At 35.9% G+C, this 18,884-nt stretch overlaps 2 long non-coding RNA genes across 3 annotated transcripts; both read left to right on the top strand.

The window, feature by feature from the left end:
• Positions 1-10,957: 10,957 nt before the first annotated feature.
• LOC145003426 (uncharacterized) lies at positions 10,958-12,436 on the top strand. Of its 2 annotated transcripts, XR_013661960.1 has the most exons (5): positions 10,958-11,041; positions 11,145-11,289; positions 11,375-11,453; positions 11,536-11,721; positions 11,812-12,436. It is a non-coding gene; the product is annotated as an uncharacterized LOC145003426 (long non-coding RNA). The 2 variants fall into 2 exon arrangements; XR_013661959.1 differs by lacking the exon at positions 10,958-11,041 and having other exon boundaries at positions 11,072-11,289.
• A 121-nt stretch (positions 12,437-12,557) lies between these two features.
• Positions 12,558-14,450, top strand: LOC145002194 (uncharacterized). The gene is made up of 3 exons (XR_013661843.1): positions 12,558-13,291; positions 13,481-13,525; positions 14,093-14,450. It is a non-coding gene; the product is annotated as an uncharacterized LOC145002194 (long non-coding RNA).
• The last annotated feature ends 4,434 nt before the right edge of the window (positions 14,451-18,884 follow it).

Here is an 18,884-nt window from a genome sequence, read left to right as displayed (position 1 = left end):
TGATGCTAGCTTCCAGACCGACAGGGATAATTTCCACTCTCAGTCGGGCTGGGTTTTTACTCTAAATGGAGGAGCAATTTCTTGGAAGAGTTCCAAGCAAGAGACAGTGGCAGATTCTACTAGTGAATCAGAGTATATTGCAGCTAGCGAGGCGGCAAAGGAGGCGTTATGGCTGAGGAACTTCATTGGAGACCTTGGAGTTGTACCAACTATTAAAGAGCCAATGGAAATTTTCTGTGATAGTGAAAGTGCTGTTGCCTTAGCCAAGGAACCAAGGGATCACGGGAGATCCAGACACATCGACAGAAAATACCATTTCATCAGACATCGGATCGAAGAAGGACTCCTCGTGGCAAAGAGGGTATCATCAGATGAGAATCCGGCAGATCCCCTCACGAAGGGACTAACTCGGGTTAAGCATCTCCAGCATGCTCGGAGCATAGGGCTGAAGGATGATATTAGATTTAGTAGTTAGATAACCTCGAAATTTGTAAAGTGTAATTGACATCTGATGATGAATAAAAGTGTTTTATTTATGAGTAAAGTGTTGCTATCTCTTGTCAATCATTTACTATATTTCTTTTGCATGTTTTGACTTCCAGAATAATTTTTGTTTGGTATAACATATTATTCAAACCTCCACAGTCGGTCATATGTCGGAAGTAGATATGAATCAAGACTGTCATGTTTGGTTGTAGAGGTCTTGGACAAGGCTACAGCAATCATGAGTGCTCAAAAGTTCTGAGCATTGGACTCAACCCACGCTCACTGGAATCACTTCATGGAATTCTATCTCGAGTGATCGTGAGATGGTAATATCGTATAAGTCTTCAAACCTAGAGATATGATTTGTTACTTACAAGTTGGTTATGCATTGATTGTACGAAAAACGCATTGGTAACTCGATGTTATAAATCGCGCTCTTGTGTATAATTCAATGAGTGGTAGAACAAACATATGAGTCGAAGTTTATCTGTTCCTTCTTGGATTAGAAGCTGATATCTGGGCCTCTCGATGATTTTTTTTTGACCTATGTACCGGGCCCGGTCAGAACTAAATTGATGTGTTCAATGAAGTTCTTTGTCAAACAAATCGGAAATCGGGAAACAAACTGTTGGACAATGAGTAAGACATTGTTCCATGTATTTGTCCGACTGATATCTAGAACAGAGGATTATATGATCACTTATCTTAAATGGTGTACCATCATCTTCTCAGTTCCGAGAAACCTTGTAAAGAGCTACGATTGCTGATCGGTTCCTGAAGTCATACTTGCAGTAATAGTTATTAGACTTATCCAAGTGGGAGACTGTTGGATAAGGTGTCTAAGTCCATAACTATTTCTGGTATGTACTTGACCCGACCCGGCATGGTCCATTTGGGTTGCATGGCACCATGCAATTGGATAGACTAAATGAGAGAAATAACACTTGGAGATTATTAATATATTATAAGTTCTAATATATTATTAATATTATTTGATTAGTTTGATCAAGAATTAATTTAGAATTAATTATGTGATCAAAAGATAACTAATTAAATATATGGGTTGATTATGTAAATCATCCATATCTTGTATAGTGGGCTAAGAGGCTCCATGGATTATCAAGTTGGGTTCCACCCATTAGATGCTCCATGGATGCTCCATGGGAGTTACAAACCCATGGGTCATGGAAATGAAGAGTCATGACACATTAGGGTTTAACCCTAGATGTGTCAACACTATATAAGAAACATATTCTCCACCGAAATCGGTTGACACTAAGAAACAAGAGGGCTTGGCCGATTTTTGAGAAGTGTGTGTTCTCTCATAAGTTCTTCCAAGAGCATTTGGTGTTGTGTGAAGCATTTGAGGCATCACACTTGGGGTGCTAGGCTCACAAGGTTTCAAGGAACACAAACAACAACAAGGTAAGTTATTCTATCTATACTTTAAGATAAAATTGTTCCCCATGTATGCTAGATAGGAATATAACCTTGGAATTCAACTTTTCATGATAATTAGACAAACATAGATCCAAGGTTATTAGGGTTGCATGTACACTTAGGAAGTGTTAGAATGCTCAAAACCCATCAGTCCCAACTGTGATGTACGAAATGGGGTACACGGATGTGCTTACCACGATTACAAAGGTGAAGAAATCATGTTTAGCATCCTAATGGAATGGTTTATTAACCCTTTTGATTAAGGGTTTTGCCGAACAAAGTGGTGGTTCCGATACCACCAGCAAGGGGTTTCTTACTCTTCTTTATGGTCTCTACAATGGGATCAATCTCGATTACGGCTCCATCATATGGTATCAAGTGGTGCAGAGTCTAAACACTACGACACGCCATTCAGAAATCTCTTGTGGCCGTTTTTGGACTTTAATTACCAAGAAGGATATCGATTCGTTAGAGATTCCAATCATGAAGGATGCTCTTCTTGCTACAATCACAACCTTCCATACGAAGAAAATTATTCTTTCAGATCCAAGTAAGTTTCTTCACTATGGAATGATTCCTGAAACAATGTACAGATGTGTTTCAGAATAGAGCAACGTCCTGGCCGATTATAGGAAACTACCTCCTATTGGACCGAGGGTTCTAACTCCAGAGCATCAATCTGCCTTAGATGCATTGGAGAAACCGATCAACCGAGGAAAGAAACCTACAAAGAAAGAGGAGCCTAAGGAACCAAAAGCCAAGTCGTCTAAGCGAAAATCTGATGATGGGGACTCTTCTAAACCGAAAAAGAAAAAGGTAAAGAAGATGGCTCGTAGGCCAAGAGAACACACTTCTCCAAGAACAGAGCCTGATGCTGAACAACCTGAGGAAGAGGAAGTACATCATGACTCGCCCCGAGAGCTCACTCCTCCACGCTCCCCTACTCCACCAGAATCTCCACAACAAACAACCATTCCAACTCCTCCTCCATCACCAAAACAGATAGTTGACCTTTCTGCTCCTACTGTTCCTCCACCAGTTCTCACAACCGCTATGCCACATTCATCACCGATTGCTTCTGTTTCTATCTCTACTATACCATTATCAACTCCACTTGTAACCAAATCTACCACAACTGCCATTCCCAAACCCAAAGTAGAAGTCAATGTATCTGATATAGGGGCTACTACTGTGACTGAACCTCTAGTCATCAACTTACCACCTTCACCAACCCAATCCTCCGATTCTGAAGCCACTCTTGGAGGAGATGATCAGGATTTTGATTCTACTTACTAAAGCCCTTATCGAATTTTATCTGAATATACAGCTGATGCTTCTGTCACAAGTCAGCAGATCCAAGACATTCATGATAAGTTGGATAAACTGCTTGCTGATAGCAAAGCCTGTGGTGGAGTGGTTATTAAAGCTTTTCTAGAGACGACTCTTCAATAGTACACTGATGACATTGATAAATCTACAGCGGCTGTGGATTAGTCTACTTCTACTTGTAAGAAGGCCACCAAGGAAGTTTCTAAGGTTGTTCATACAACTCAAATTTTCCTTGATTCTTTAAAATCTCATGTTGACACCAATGCAGCAAAATATCAAGCTTCAGTGGATTCCTTCTCAAAGTCTCTTTGTGAAGAAACTGACAAATTTCAAGCTGTTCGTACTGAGTTTAAAACAGAAACCACCTCCTTTTTACAATCTGTGGACTCTTGGTTTGATGCTCTAACTGCAAATCTGGCAACTAAGAGTGCCTTGAAGGAGGATCTAGTCAAACAGCAGGCCACTATTGACATACAAAAGGTGCAGCTAGCCCAGGCAGAGAAGGAAATCTCTCTGTTAAAAACTCAAAGGGTGGTGTACAAAAGTTGTGCAGGAGATGTTAAGGATATGCTGACCAATTTTCTGGAAGCTCATGATCCTATCCTAACCTTGACAATTCGAAAACATCTTCAATCCAAACTCCTACCTGCCATTTCCATACTTAGCGAGATGAAGGGTGTTTCAGAGGGGTTCATACCTCCAAAACAAGGGGGAGAGGGTAGTGCACAATAGGTAAAAACAGAACCGAAGGTTAATTTAGCTTCGGTTTCTGAGCAAAAGCTGAAACAGAAAGAGATTCATATTGCAACTGATAGTGATACAGAAGAAGAAACTATTGCAGATGCTCTCAAGTGGAAGAAGAGAGACAGAGAGTTGGATGAAACTATGAAAGTGGCTAGAGAGGTTGAGGAAAGGGAGAAGAAGAATAAGGAAGTTGAAGAGGCCTTGTAGTGCAAGAAGGCTCTTTTTCCGGAGTGGGACAGAGATACACTTATCAATCAAGTGATTGAGTTTCCATCTGTCTATTGGTTGGAACCAGTTGCTTCGTTTGACTGTGAAAACTCTAGAGACTCGCAGTTTGACATGCCCATAACCAAAAAAGCATTCACTTTCCATTGCTTTGAGGCAACTGCTGAGGTCCCATATCCACATTCTAAGGCTGATAGAGAGCTGATAGATTTTTATTTGAAGAATGGTCAACCGTAGTACTTGACATGGAGAACACAGAAAATTACTAAATTCAAGGTACTGAAACCTTTATCTACAGGGAGATTCATCAATGTCAATTTCAAGATCAACCGTGGTTCAGCAAACACAGAGTCTTTTATCTCTCTGGCAGATCTTCCCAACCTTAATCCACACGACTGGATTCTGCTATACAACATTCTGCTCTCTAATCCCAGAGAGTATGAGCCGATTCTTGAACATATTAAAAGAATGTTGGCCTCCTATATTCTTGAGCTAGCAACCATGGATCAGGAGATAGCTAAGGTTATGAACAGAAAGCTGACTGTGAAGCCGACGTCTAAGCCTAGTGATGTGAACAAAATGAAATTAGGGCAAATTGCTTCTACAAATCTGACAGTTATGTTCACTAAAGGTGATAGACACAAGTTTCTGTTCGCTTTGGTCGATAAGCATCTGTTTTCAACAGATTGCTTGGAGCATATCATAAATATCATACATCAATGCAAGCAGAACTCAGTGGCTGACAAGAAGAACTTCACAGACATGCTTCGGTGGTATATTACGTTTCGACATCATATGTTGACCATTATACCAAAGGTGTTTAAAACAGTGAAGAAGCCTTTTGTTGTTAAGAAGGAATGAAGTTTCTGCTCCAAGGACGCAAAGGGGGAGATTGTTGAGTTTATTTGTGTTGCATCTTGGGCTAAGGGGGTGTTTGGCTTAGCTTTTTAAGAGCTAAAAGATCTTTTTGGAAAAGTTACAAAAATTCAGGTTTTCCTAACTTTTCCAAAAAGTTAATTTTCCTTCTATCAAAAATCTAAAAGTAGGTTTTAAAATTGTTTTGCCAAACATCTTTTGGCTTCTATCTTTTTCTAAAAGATCTTTTGGCTTCTCAAAAGCTAAGCCAAACACCCCCTAAGTGTTTTGTAAACCGGATTGGACCTGTCCATCCGTGTCTATCTAGATTAGTTACATAGTTATCTAGATTGATTGTTAGGGTTATAGTATATATATGCATGCATGTATGCGTATATTAACAAGTTTTCATTACGTTGATTTTTGTAACCCTAAACGCCTCTACAGATTGAAGTTCTTTATCGAGCTCTTCTGAGATGTTATTGCATTAATCATTCGACATATTCAGCAAAACACTTGTGTTCTTATTACTTTCTTATTTTATATCTTGCTTAGAATCATACGATCCTAAAAGAACTTTGTTCTAACACAAGACATGGATGAGTTGTTCTCATGTCTAAAGTCATTCAAGGTTGGAGCTTAATTGAAGAAAATCACCTTTGCGACTGCTACCCCAGGGGAGTTTGTTCCAATTCTCTCTATATTTCATGTTTTTATTTTCATACATAACATGCAATGGCGACATTGCATGAATTAAGTGTGGGATAGGGAGTTGGTTACATTTTAGTAAATTTAGAATCCTAATATCCTAATTTAGGTCTATTTTAAAAAAAATTGCATGCCAAAAATACTTAGGATTTAATTTAGAAAAATTTGGTAAAAAGTAATTAGGATTCCATGTTAGAATTGTGTTGATGATTGCATGAAAACCCAAATGTTTAGTTGAGCCTATATACGTTCTAGTGCATTTATGGCTTCCTTATTCCAGTGAAATCATGGGACAAAAATACGACCTCGCTTAGTTTGAAGGATGCAATATGTTTAGCATCGTGTACCAGAAATGTATCCAGGAAAATTATTATCGTCAACCAATAAAGGTTGAAGTTGAACGCCCCTGCTTAAGCATGTAGGGTTTTGAGTGAAAAAAAGTGAGTACATGTAAAAAAAAAGAGAGAGAATTACAATAAAAGTTTGAAGAATTTTTGGAGCATCAAAGTTAAATATGAAAGATCAAAATTCTGGAGAAATTCAAAAAGTTGAAGATACCAAAAATCAAACAACAAGGTGGTGAATTCAAAAAAATTAAAGATCAAATGTCAAGGAAATGAAGAATTGAAAAGGGCTCCATAGTGGTATCAAAAAATTTTAATTTTTTCTAGATTATGTATGCTTAGGTTGCTCAACCAAAAATACCTTGAGGTTAAGAGGTTTTCTGGGGATGGTTTCGGAGGGATGCATAAAATGAGCATTGTTCGGAAAAAGTGGGCGAATGTTTATTAGGATTGTGAGTGTTTGGAGTATAGGGGGTTATTAGGAAAATTTTAGACACAAATGCATGTGTTGCGGTCTTGGCATAATGGTTGGGTTCGATTGGAATTGTCCTATGTGATTCTAATGTGCTAAAATTCAGTTTTGCTTGGGGGCAAGCAAAAGTCAAGTATGGGGTATTTTGATATTTGCATAATTAGCCATATGTTTAGCATATATTTTTATTCATTTTTAGCTAATTATATGCATAATATGGACAAAAGGTACTTAATGATGCTTAAATTGTGTTTTCAGTCCAAGAGACATCTTTGGAGGAAAAAGGAATAAGGAGGAGCGATTAGAGACCAAAGAATGAAGAAAAAGGAAGAATCACACATCTACTCGGCGAGTCCACGCACCAACTCGGTGAGTTCGTGAGAATGTTCCTGAAGAAAAGTCAAAAATCCTTGTTGTACACAGATTCCATGCACGTACTCGGCGAGTCCACGACCTACTCGCCAAGTAGCCCCTGTTTTGTGATAACTATAAATATGGAGCCTTAATCCGAATTGGAGACTTTCTGGCTTCCTTGGAGAGAGAGCTACGACTGGAGAAACCTTTGAAGACCTAAAGAACCCTAACCTTTGATCTCTTGAAGTTTAGAAGCGAATTAGGTTATATTTTCCACTTAATCTTAGGATTGAATTATGTTTAGCTTAATCAAATTCGTTTTTGAGCTTGTTTTCCTTGTAATCATGAGCTAAAATTCGGATGGTTTCTGTTTAGGAAGAACCAAATTACTCCTATGGTTTAATTAATACTTTTGTTGATTGCTTATTGGTGATTTCATTAAATTAAGTTTGTTAAAGAACCTTAAGCATTAACTACAATTATTTTCTGTTAATTGGAAGACAATTAAGCTGCATGAACATCTCTTAATTGTTAACCTCATATGTTTATGTGACCACTTTATCATATGACTAGGAATAATGAACATGAAACTAGAATTAATAAGAGAATGGGTAAATTAATGTGTGAGCTTGTTTGAGAAACCAACAAACAAGAGGTTAATTGAATCACCCACTTGATTAACCAATTACAAATCTTATTTAATCCAAATAATTGAACTAGGGAATTAATTAGTTTAAACAATTGGCCACTGCTTGAACTGATTAATTATCTAAGGGTTAGTATTAGTGAATATGAACCTAACCACTATAGTTGGTAACCAATAATAATCAATAAACCACATTACAATAAAAAAAAACCATAGGAGTGAATTGGTTGGACCTAAACAGAAACTCTTTATCAAAATTTGGTGAATTTTTACTTGTTAGCTTTTAGTTAAATCTCGTGTTAGGTGGTTTGTTTAAGTTTCTAGTCTTGTAAAACTAGAGAAAAACCTTTACTTTTATTACTTGCTTAGTTAAAATTAGTTATTATTTTAATTTCCGTTCCTTGAGTTCGACACTCTACTTATCCATCTATACCACTAAAAGACAGGTTCACTACCTTTGTGTGCTAAATGTATAACTTAAAAGTAGGATTAAAACCAGTGCATTTTACACACATCATAACTCATTTAAAAATGAAAATTTTGGCCTCGGAAATTGGGGATGTTACAAACTTTGTGAGCAAAAATAACACTGTCCATGATCTCGTATGTTTTCCGTACATGAGATCTTTGGGATTATACTCTGATATAATTTTATGATGACATGTTTTGATTATTGACGTACTGGTTTTGGCATGATATGTTATTATGGATGTTTTCTTATACTACTGGTTTTATAATAACTCATTTAAAAATGAAAATTTTGACCTCAGAAATTGGGGATGTTACAAACTTTGTGATAAAAAATAACACGGTCCATGATCTCATGTCCTTTAGACTAGATAGTCAAGAATCAAAATCGACACATCGTTAAGAACTCGTCACGACAAATCAACTTTCGCTGAAGTACTGAGCCCACCCGAAGGGCCCAACTCCTATGCTTTCACTTTTTCGAGAGCCACAAGTATCATATTACACAGTTCTTCATTCGCTAAATTTGAGTTTGAGATGGCTTCTGATTTGATTGAACTTGGATTTGTATCTTTGTTTTGAGCTTGAGTTCTTCAATCAGTTTTTTGAATTTCTTAAAATTTATTCGGTTGAGTGCTTGAATTTTTGATTTGGGTACTGGATATGACAACGGTACCCTTTCTTCCTTCTTGACTATGTGGATCTGATACTTAAGCTCTCTATTACCGCGAGGGTAACGCGTGTCAACAAATAGGTTTGTGTTTTGTAGGTCTAGAGTTGTCGATATAGATTCTTTTTAAATATTCAAAAGCAAATAATCTCAAAGCTGTTATTATCGCTCACAAAAATGTTTCAGTATGCCATTTTTTTTTATCTAAGGTCGGGGTATTGAATTATAGTGTTTGGGTCCCCTAGTTATGACAGCTGATTCTACACTTCCAGTAACGATCCCATCGCTTTAGATTTTTTTTTTTTCATTTGTCCACTTCGCGGAGCTATCGTATGTAAAGATTGTCCTCATCTCGTTATTTATTTATTTATTTATTTTAAGATGCAAAAAGATAAGAATGCCAAAAACAAAAAATCTTTTGGAGTTTTTATAAATGCAAACTAAGAATTTGTAATTTTTTTTATTATTATTTTTTTACACTACAAGAAAAATAGCCTTTAATGACGCGCAAACAATGACACTCGCTGATTCACGTTACGCATTTTTAGGTGTCCTTAAAAATAATGTTAGACCTCCAAAATTTGAAGGATAGAGGATACGCATTTTTGCGTGCCCTTAAATTTGTGTCTCAAGAAAAAAAAAAATTAAAAACACGGAGGGCGGTTTATCTTAAACGTGCGTCTTCTGTAGATGTAGCTTTATAATTTTAGTAAAACACGCTTGAGAAGATAACGGGGGAAAACGAAACCCAAAATTTTTGAAAACCCGCCTTTCTTTTCTACCTTCTTTTCTTCATCTTCACAATCGACTCTCCCATCTTGTTTCTCTATTGTGAGAAGTGACGGAAAGAAGGGAGACTAGGATGGATCTGCCGGTGATGATGAACGGAGGTGTTTTCCGGTCAATTTTGGAGATGGCGTTGTCGATTTCTATGGGTTTTTTTCCCTCTTTCCCTAATCACGTCGTAGCCGTGAATCACACACCGCTAGGCAGTGTAAGAAGATGATGAAGTTTGTCGTTGTCGTATGCCTCCCTCCCTCGCTAACTATCTCTGCCCATTCTTTAGGGCTTATTTCTTCTCTGGGACGAATTTGATTATTTTTCTAATTTGGGAACCAAAACATGCGAGATTAATGAATTTATTGGTGATAATTAATGGTATGATAATTCCTTAACCTATGAACATGAAAATAAGGTAGAAATTTCTTCTCTTTCGTCTCTATCTCAGCTGAGATAGAAACAAAATGCTTATTTTAATCAATTTTACTCTTCCAAAGCTGATTGTATTCATGCGGTTAAGTTCATTCATATTCCTCATTGACCTTCATATGTTCATTACTACCCTAATTCTGGCTTCTGACGAGTCTTTGAATCCATATGCAGGATTCTACGGGGAAAAATCACCTAGGTTCTCAGGTACAACTCCATTGGACTAATTCGGACCAAATCAAACCCTAAAACTTCCTTTTGACATGTTAATCATTGTCGATGTGGTGGACATAGAGGAATATCTAGCACCTTTACTGGGGGCGGTGAAGTCGATGGTTGCTGATATAGGGGTGGTGCTATTAGGGTGTTAAGTTAGGTCGCCTAAAATGGGTAGAGTATCTGAAAGAGGTTTCTACTCATTCTCAAATTCTTTCCCTGTTCTTAATAAGAAATTTACAATCGATGTCAAGGTTTCTACTTTCTGAAATTCATAAAATTATTTGTTATCTTATCACTCTACGTTTTTCCTTATTCCTTGGCTTCCCCATTTTTGATTGATTGTACTATTATCTACTGCAGTTGCAGATTTCCACTGAAAAATATTCAAAATTGATTTTTTTATTTTGTGTTTATTATATTTTTCTAATACTATCCAAAGGACAAAGGACATATGATGGTTCGTTATTATGCACATTTCATGAAAGAAGACAATTTTCTCACACCCACCACCTGTTTGTTTTATTGCTTCTTCCAATTTTGTTGATAGGAAAGTATGATGGATATAGTCATTTGTAGCCATGATAACAATTTTTTGGGGGAGTTGTGACTTGCATTAACTTTTCTCTTTGCATCCAAATTGTGCATTTACACTTCGATTAACACTATTTGGTTATTGCTACTAAAATTAGGTCTATGGAACCATAATGCATGCATGGATCTCCTCCAGCCATTCAATCCTGTTCCTAAATTAGTCATCATAAAGAGTGTTGTCTTTTTGACATATTGGCAGGTAACAAAGCCATTTCTTGGTGAGCTGAACTGAATTTTTACTGCAGTTACAAACACAATAGACTGGAATGTTCTTCTACATGGTATTATTGATAGAGAATGTTTTCTTTTTTTTTTTTCCTTTTTTTTTACTATGGTTCTTTACTTTGGTGATTGAAATCAGTACATGATTATATCTTTTTGCAGATTTGTTTAAGAGATTATTCAGGCAAGATCTTTTGGTTGTGAGTTTGTTTCGGAACTTTTTACTTGCAGAGAGAATTATGCGTTCTGCAAATTGTTCTCCTGTATCTTATCCGATGTTGCCTCCAACTCATCAACACCATATGTGGTAATAAACACATCAACTTGCTTATGATGTTATAATTCTTGAATCTTGATTATTTTGGTTATGGTTTGACCACGTGTCATTACAGGGATGCATGGGATATTGTTGCTGAAATCTGCCTTTCTCAACTTCCAACATTGCTCGAGGATCCCAATGCAGAATTCTAGGTCTGAGATTAAACTGATATTTTCTAGTTACTTCTTCAAATGCTTTCTTGATAAAGTTATTGATTAATTGTTGATGTGGAAGCCGAGTCCTCTTTTCACTGAGCAATTGACAGCGTTTGAGGTGTGGCTGGATCATTGGTCTGAACATAAGAAACCACCTGAGCAGCTGCCTATTGTTCCCCAGGTTTTACTCAATCAATGCCATAGGTTTCGTGCACCTGTGCTTCTTGGAAGATTTACTGATATGGGTCCATTGGTTGTTGATTTGGTAGGTTATTTTAGGTTTTTACCTTTTTACAGTTTTACTCAATCTGCATCACTTGTTACATGTTTCTAATGGTATGCTATATTGAATTAGGCCTTGTCAGTGGGAATATTTCCATATGTTCTGAAGCTATTGCAAACAACCACACCTAGGGATGCAAACAGGGGCGGATATTGGCGGATACTGTAATCCCCATCCCCGAACCCACCCTCCGATCTCCACACCCATCCCTGACCCCAACCCGCCAAATGCCCGACGGTTACAGGTGAAATAATCCCCACTGGGTTCTGGGAACCCGATGGGTACCCGTTTAGCAATACAATTATGTTTTTAAAAAGGATATGGAAATATAAAACGTAAAAATAATTACAAAATTTATTTAATTCTCCATATATTAAATATCAAATTGTTTTAAAATATTGAAATATAAAGATGTTTAATAAATAAACAACTGTGTTTTTAACATGGATTCTTGAGTAAAAGTTTTGACCCACCACTTTGCTATTTAAAGTTTCCATATTCTTATTTGTTGGAACTTTTGCTATTTAACGTTGACGTATTCTTATTTGTTGGAGCTTTCCTATTTAAATCTTATGTATTCTTAATCGAAGAGGCACACTCTTAATCGAAGAGGCATGCACATGCTAATCTGTTCAATGCACTATACCTCGGTAACTTAAATATGTATTTAATAAAAGTTGATTTTTGTTAAGTTTAGTGTGTGTGGGTATATATATATATATATATATATATATATATATATATATATATATATATATATATATATATATATATATATATATATATATATATCGAGTCTGAAATGGGGCAGACAGTAGTATATCCGTCCCCGCCCCGTCCCAGTTTTGGGTAAGAAATTGAACCCCATCCCCAAACCGTTACCCGATAATACGGGGAATACCTGATCCGTTCGGGTCAAATCCCCACGGGTAGCGGGTAATACCCGATCCGCTTGCATCTCTAACCACACCTGAACTTCGACAAATTCTTGTGTTCATCTGGACAAAGATCCTTGCACTTGACAAGGTATGACTATGTCTTCCCTTTTGTTACCTTTTCTCTAGCATGATATTGATTGCCTTGACTGATGTTGACGTTTTTGAATCTACAATAATGTCAAGTTGATTTGGTGAAGGATTGTGTTATGATAAATGCCAGGATCATTGAGTGGTGGTAGAGTAGTATGCTTGGGTTTTTTCTTGTTTTTCTGAAAGATTTCAGAGGGGCAGGACCAAATGTGGAAGTATAGTTCTTAATGCAGTTTAAATAAGGGTCATTGAAGTTCTTTTTTTAGGTCTAGGTTGGAAAATGTGTCTCAACTTTATGAATTTTGTGCAGAAGTTTTAGAGTGTTTTAAGTTATAAAGTACAAAAGCTTGTTGTCAACGAGAATAGAAACTGCATTTAGAACTGTACTTCCATATTTGGTCCTGTGAGAATACAAAGAGTTCACATTGGGTTTATCTATCACATCCAACCATGAAAGAATACAAAAGTCTTTACCAACTGGACATCTTCATGCCACTACACTTGCAGATTATCTTGTTCACAAGGCAAGTCGATTTATATTTTATATATCACATAAACCCTATTAGTGCGTTTTTTATGAGAATTGAGAAAATATTAACATTTTTCTTTGCAGGGATACAGACCCTATTAATTGCATTTCAAATCTTTACATAAACGCTATTAATTGCATTTCAAATCTTTACATGTTTCTGATATGTTTCTTCAAATGACAGGATGCAAGCAATGAGCTACCAAATTCCCCATGTGCAAAGAAGATGGTGAGCCAATAATCTTACATTCATATGTTTTTTTTTTTTAAAAAAAATTATAATTCATATTGTAGTGTATTTATTCCAAAAATGTTTTTTTTTGCTATCACTATACCTTACAAGTTTTGACAAGTCAAGTATATCTATTTTTTGTAACCGAATCAACAATGCAATAAAGACCCTTTTACCCTTCACTCATCATATGCCTCTCACAGTTGAATATCTCAAGACTACTTCACTTTCACCAATAAAAGATTACGAAACAAACAGGTAACTTAACAATTAACATTAAGCCTTATATGGTACCAAATAATTAATTAATTTTATGGATTTTTTTACTAGTCCAACTATTAATGATTATCTTGTGGATCAGGTAACTAACCATATGATGTTCTTCTTTTTCCCTGCATGGTGAAATCCTCATTCTATACTTACTATATAAGCAAAGAATGTATGTTATATTTTTCATATGAATAATGAAGACTACAACATGAGTTTGGATGCATAAAGAAGTACTTTTTCTTCTCTCTCTTACTTTTTCTTCTAACTTGTTTGTAACCCTTTCCTTGTATGTAGATGACACATTGGTGTAAGAAAAATCCACTCACCCTTTTGGTAATTGGCTGGTCCTTAAATGGGAAACTTGATTCTGGAACTCTCAGTCTACCAACATTAGAGTTTAATTGGGTGATTGAAGGTGATTTTGGTTCTTGAAGCGAGACTCAAAATATCATATTTTGGCATGGCTAGACGCTTTGGAGGAAATGAGACTCAAGCAAAAGTAAACACACAGAGAGTTGTTGGCACATAGTAAGCTAGATGATGCAATTGTATATAAATGAGTTCATTTTTTATAACATGATTTACTCACTTTTGGAATAATTATTTGTATTTGACATATTAGTGAAATGAATTATCATTGTTATTTATGGTATTTTATTTTTTATTATGAGATTTTTAATGTACTATTTAATTTGAAAATTAGTAAACCAATAAATAATATATTTTTTTAAACATTTAAAATTATGATACGCAAAAATGCGTGTCTTCTTCATTTATGACATGGCCTTTCTTGACAGAGGTTTTCTTGATACGCATTGCGTGTCCTAAACGCGCGTCATAATTACCCGTCGTAAATGCACGTCGTCTCTCTTTATGACAGGGCCTTCCTTGACGCGCATTTGCGCGTCGTCTGAGCCTTTTACAACGCGCAATGAGCGTCGTAAAAGGCTGTTTTTCTAGTAGTGTTAATTTTAATTTTTTTGGAATGCTTTGTAATGAATGCATAAAAAAAAGTGAAATCCTTTTGGATTTTTTTTTTTGATGAAATGTATGTGGAAACTAGAACCTAATGTACAAAAACCCCTCCCCAAGCTTAAGAATAAGCATCATCCTTGATGCTCGGAGAGGGTAGGGCAACCTACTGATTGCGGGGGGCCCAATGCATCATGAACTACATAGCTTCTTGTACTGTTTGTGCCAATTGCTCGACGGAGGCGTTGGTTGTAGACAAATTAGTCTGAATGTTGGCAACAACTCGATCAAGGTGATCAAAACGCCTCATGTATGTGTCATGGTACTGAGTCGCCCGCTGGGTGTAGAAGTAACGTGTGGTCCATATCAGGGCAACATAAGTGGACCTCCTTGCAGTAGGAGGAGTGGAGCGAGCGGGAGGAATAGGGGGGTCGCCTTCGTGGTCGATGACCAGCCGCTCAGGAGCTCTCGGGGTGGGGTCGGGATGCGTGGAGTGGAATCTGCAGAAATATTATGTGGTAGACACCATCGAGAGTGAGTCATGTCCTAATGGAGCTGGAAGGAACTGAAGTCCTCATCAGGAACTCATAAATAGGGCTCACCCTACACTAACCATGAAAGATGAGGCTTGTAGAGACTAGAAGTTGTAAAATTCGAAATGTTTGTTTCTTTTATTTCGCATGTTAGTTATTTTACTAAGTCTTCTTTTGTGCGAAGCTTATAGTTCATGACTTAGTATATTTTTTGTACACTCAGGTTTCCTATAAATAGGGACTGAGGTTAGAAGTAAAGGGACGATATACTCGAGTGATTCATTAATCATTCGCATTTTTCTCTCTGCTTATCGTAATCAGTTCTTCATCAATATAAGATCTGATTAATATTTACTTCCTGTGTTCATACTTTACATTCATACAATCATGATTGCATTCTGATTCTCGATAACAATTCTCTTCAATTGGTATCAGAGCAGGATTTCAAACTGCATTGATCTGATTTTCATTTTAGAATCATTTATTTTTTTGAGTAATAATTTTACTCAAAATTTTCCGTGCTTTTTGGTTCTGAAAATCTCTCTTGATCTTCAGATTTGAATCGATTCTGCATTTGAATTGTTTAGTCGAGTGATCGATTAGCAATCGTTGATCAATTCACTTGATCAATTCACAATTACATCAAGTTTTTCAAGCTTTCTAAAAATTTCTCGTGTTCATCAATGGCGAACTTCAACATGAACACCATGACTTCTTTCTCTCACTTACTTGGTTCTTCAACCAAAATTCTAATGTTAATCCCTGAATACTATGATCAGTGGGCTGATAGGATGGAGGATTAGTTAAATGGAATTGATGAAGAACTCTGGAATTGTATCAGTGGAAAAGTTATACCTCCTGCAAATGTTCAAACAATTGGATCATCTGCTTCTTCAATTAACGTTGTTGAACAACAGAATCGCATGAAAAAGAATGAGAAAAGATGTATGAGGGAGCTAAGATGTGCTTTCCTCCTGTGGTTTACAATTACATTCGTAGTTGTAAAACAGCCAAGGATATTTGGATCATACTAAAAGAGAAATATCAAGGAAGTGAGAAAACAAAGATCAATTATGTTGAGCAATGTCTTGTTGAACTTAAGGAATTCAGACAAAAGGATGCTGAAACAATTGAAAACTATTATGATCGTCTGAATGAGCTTGTTTATCGATGCAGCAGGTATGGAATCTCAAGATCTCTTATGGAATTCAATCTGACATTCGTCATGGTTCTTCGCAAAGAATGGCGTAGTGTGAGTATGATGATAAAGAACTAGTAAAGTTTTGATACAACCACCTTGAATGATTTCTACAATCAACTGAAAACTCATGAAAGTGAAGTTGCAGAAATGCTTGAAGAAACGAAACAAAGTCTAGGAGGACCTTTGGCTTTAGTTTCAAAGGTTACTGAAATTGATGCTGGTGAGAAAGAAGAATCAGACAATGAAGGTTTCTTAATGAACTATGATGATGAAGCAGTTGCATTCTATTCAAACAACAGAGTTAAGAAATTTTTCAAAAAGCCTTTCAATCCAAAAGGAAAGCTAAATGATGCAAAGAGTGGTTTACAAAAGCTGGAGGTGAGGAAAAGAAGAAATTGGAAAAGGTTGAGGACAAGCAGAAGGATGCAAAGGAAGAGATGAAACTAAAAGGTGATTCTGGAATATATTGCCATTACTGCAATGGAGCAAACCACTTCACAACTGATTGTATGCTGAGAAAGAAAGAAGAGAAGAAAAGCAAAATCAAGAATGAAGCTTACTACTCAGAAAAGCTTGAGGAGGTACGTGCGAAGGAAAAAAGTTTGTCATTAGTTGCGAAAGGGGAGTCTGATGAAGAAGAAAGTGGAATTTATCAGATCTGGTCTTCAAGATCTGATGATGAAGAAATGAGGCATCCAACTCATGGAGCAATGTTCGCAAGCTATTAAGACAATTGTGAAGAGGAAGTTTCTGGACGATGCTTTGTGTCCAAATCCACTGATAAATCTCCAATGACCAACAAGGTACGTGCTATTCTTGAATCATTTAATATTCCTTTATCTGCTTATGATGCTGAAATAACTTCATTTGATGATACGGTTGCTTATTTTGATTCTGTTATTGTCTCTGCTAGTACAGAAGCACAAAATCTAAAATTGGATCTAGTTGAAACAAGAAGAGAATTAGAAATAAAACGAAGCAGAGTAGATAAACTTGAACTACAAATGGAAAATGTAAATTGTGATTGGAACAGCTTAGATAAAGAAGTTAGGTTGTTGCTAGCACAAAGAAACATATATTGTAACTTGCTAAACGTTTGTATGTGAAGTTAATTAGTTTACATCATTCATCTTAAATAAGCAAAGAACAACATAGGAAACTTTTACCTTTTCTTGAATATGAACGCGAAAAAGTTGATGTTGTTTCTTATGATTGTGAAAACACAATTGCTCATCTTGACAAAATACCTGATGATAGATTCGCATATGGTATTGTTAAAGATGATGAATTCTTAAATGCTGATGAGTTGGTTGATATTGTCAATGAAAGTTTGACAAAGAATGAACAAGTGAAAATCTTAAAGAGAACTGAAAATTCTACTCTTGATTCTCAACTCAATTATGCTGATGTCAATGACAATTCAGATAATGTGAGTGAAATCAGTGAGATTGAAGAGGAAGAAGAGATCAATTGTTCTAAATTGTCAACAATTATTATCACATCTAAGGTCAAAGGTAAAGAAATTATAGTTTATTCAATAGTAAAGGATGAAAATGATAAATCCTCTACTTCGCAACATTGTGACTTTGATAATGTGGAAGTCGAAAGCTGGAAGACTGATGACACTGATGAAGACAAAGAAAAAGTGAAGGATTCACATGAAACACCTCAACGAATTGTTGTTAATCAAGTGTTTAGAGATACAAAAGAATTCGACAAAATTATTAATGACAAAGGTGCACATTACTTGGAAACTAACATTGTGGTTTATCCAAAATTTACATGTACAGATAACACAATTTTTCCAAATCAAGTCTTTGTCACAACTGGAAATGTTGAGAAAATAAAACCTAAATTCAACAAAATGGTTGAAAATGATAATCAAAGGTCAACTACTGAAGGTTTCTTTCCAAATCAAAATACAGTAGAAAACAATTTGACTCAAAATTCTTATGTTTTTAAATGTCAGAAATCATCACAAAAATGGGTGGTTAAACAAGAAAAAGAAAACAAAGATGGAAGTGAAACTAAATTCTCAAGAATTTAAATTGATGGTTGGAAAGTATTCAACAGAAAATAATGTTTCAAAAAGAAAAGCAAGAAAATCAATCTTTTGGAAAGTGGTGTCTAATGATAAATCAAAAGTTGAAAAAGAACAAATTTTAAAGAAACAATCATCAAAATTTCAAAAGGATACAAGTTTTCACAAACCAATAAATTCTGTTGACAAAATTCCAATGAAAAATAATGATAAATTTGTTCACAAATAGGACAACATTAGAAAATTTGAGACTTCGCAAAGATTTGTGAATGATCATAAGTTTCACAATGTTGGCAAATTTACGAATAATTCATCAAATTTTAATGTCAAAACTCAAAC

The sequence above is a fragment of the Lactuca saligna genome, chromosome 6 (genome assembly GCF_052625555.1).
Source record: "Lactuca saligna cultivar CGN05327 chromosome 6, ASM5262555v1, whole genome shotgun sequence".
In the NCBI taxonomy this organism is placed as follows: Eukaryota; Viridiplantae; Streptophyta; class Magnoliopsida; order Asterales; family Asteraceae; genus Lactuca; species Lactuca saligna.
The sequence above is the reverse complement of the archived record's forward strand: the minus strand, read 5'-3'. Positions and strand labels throughout refer to the sequence as shown.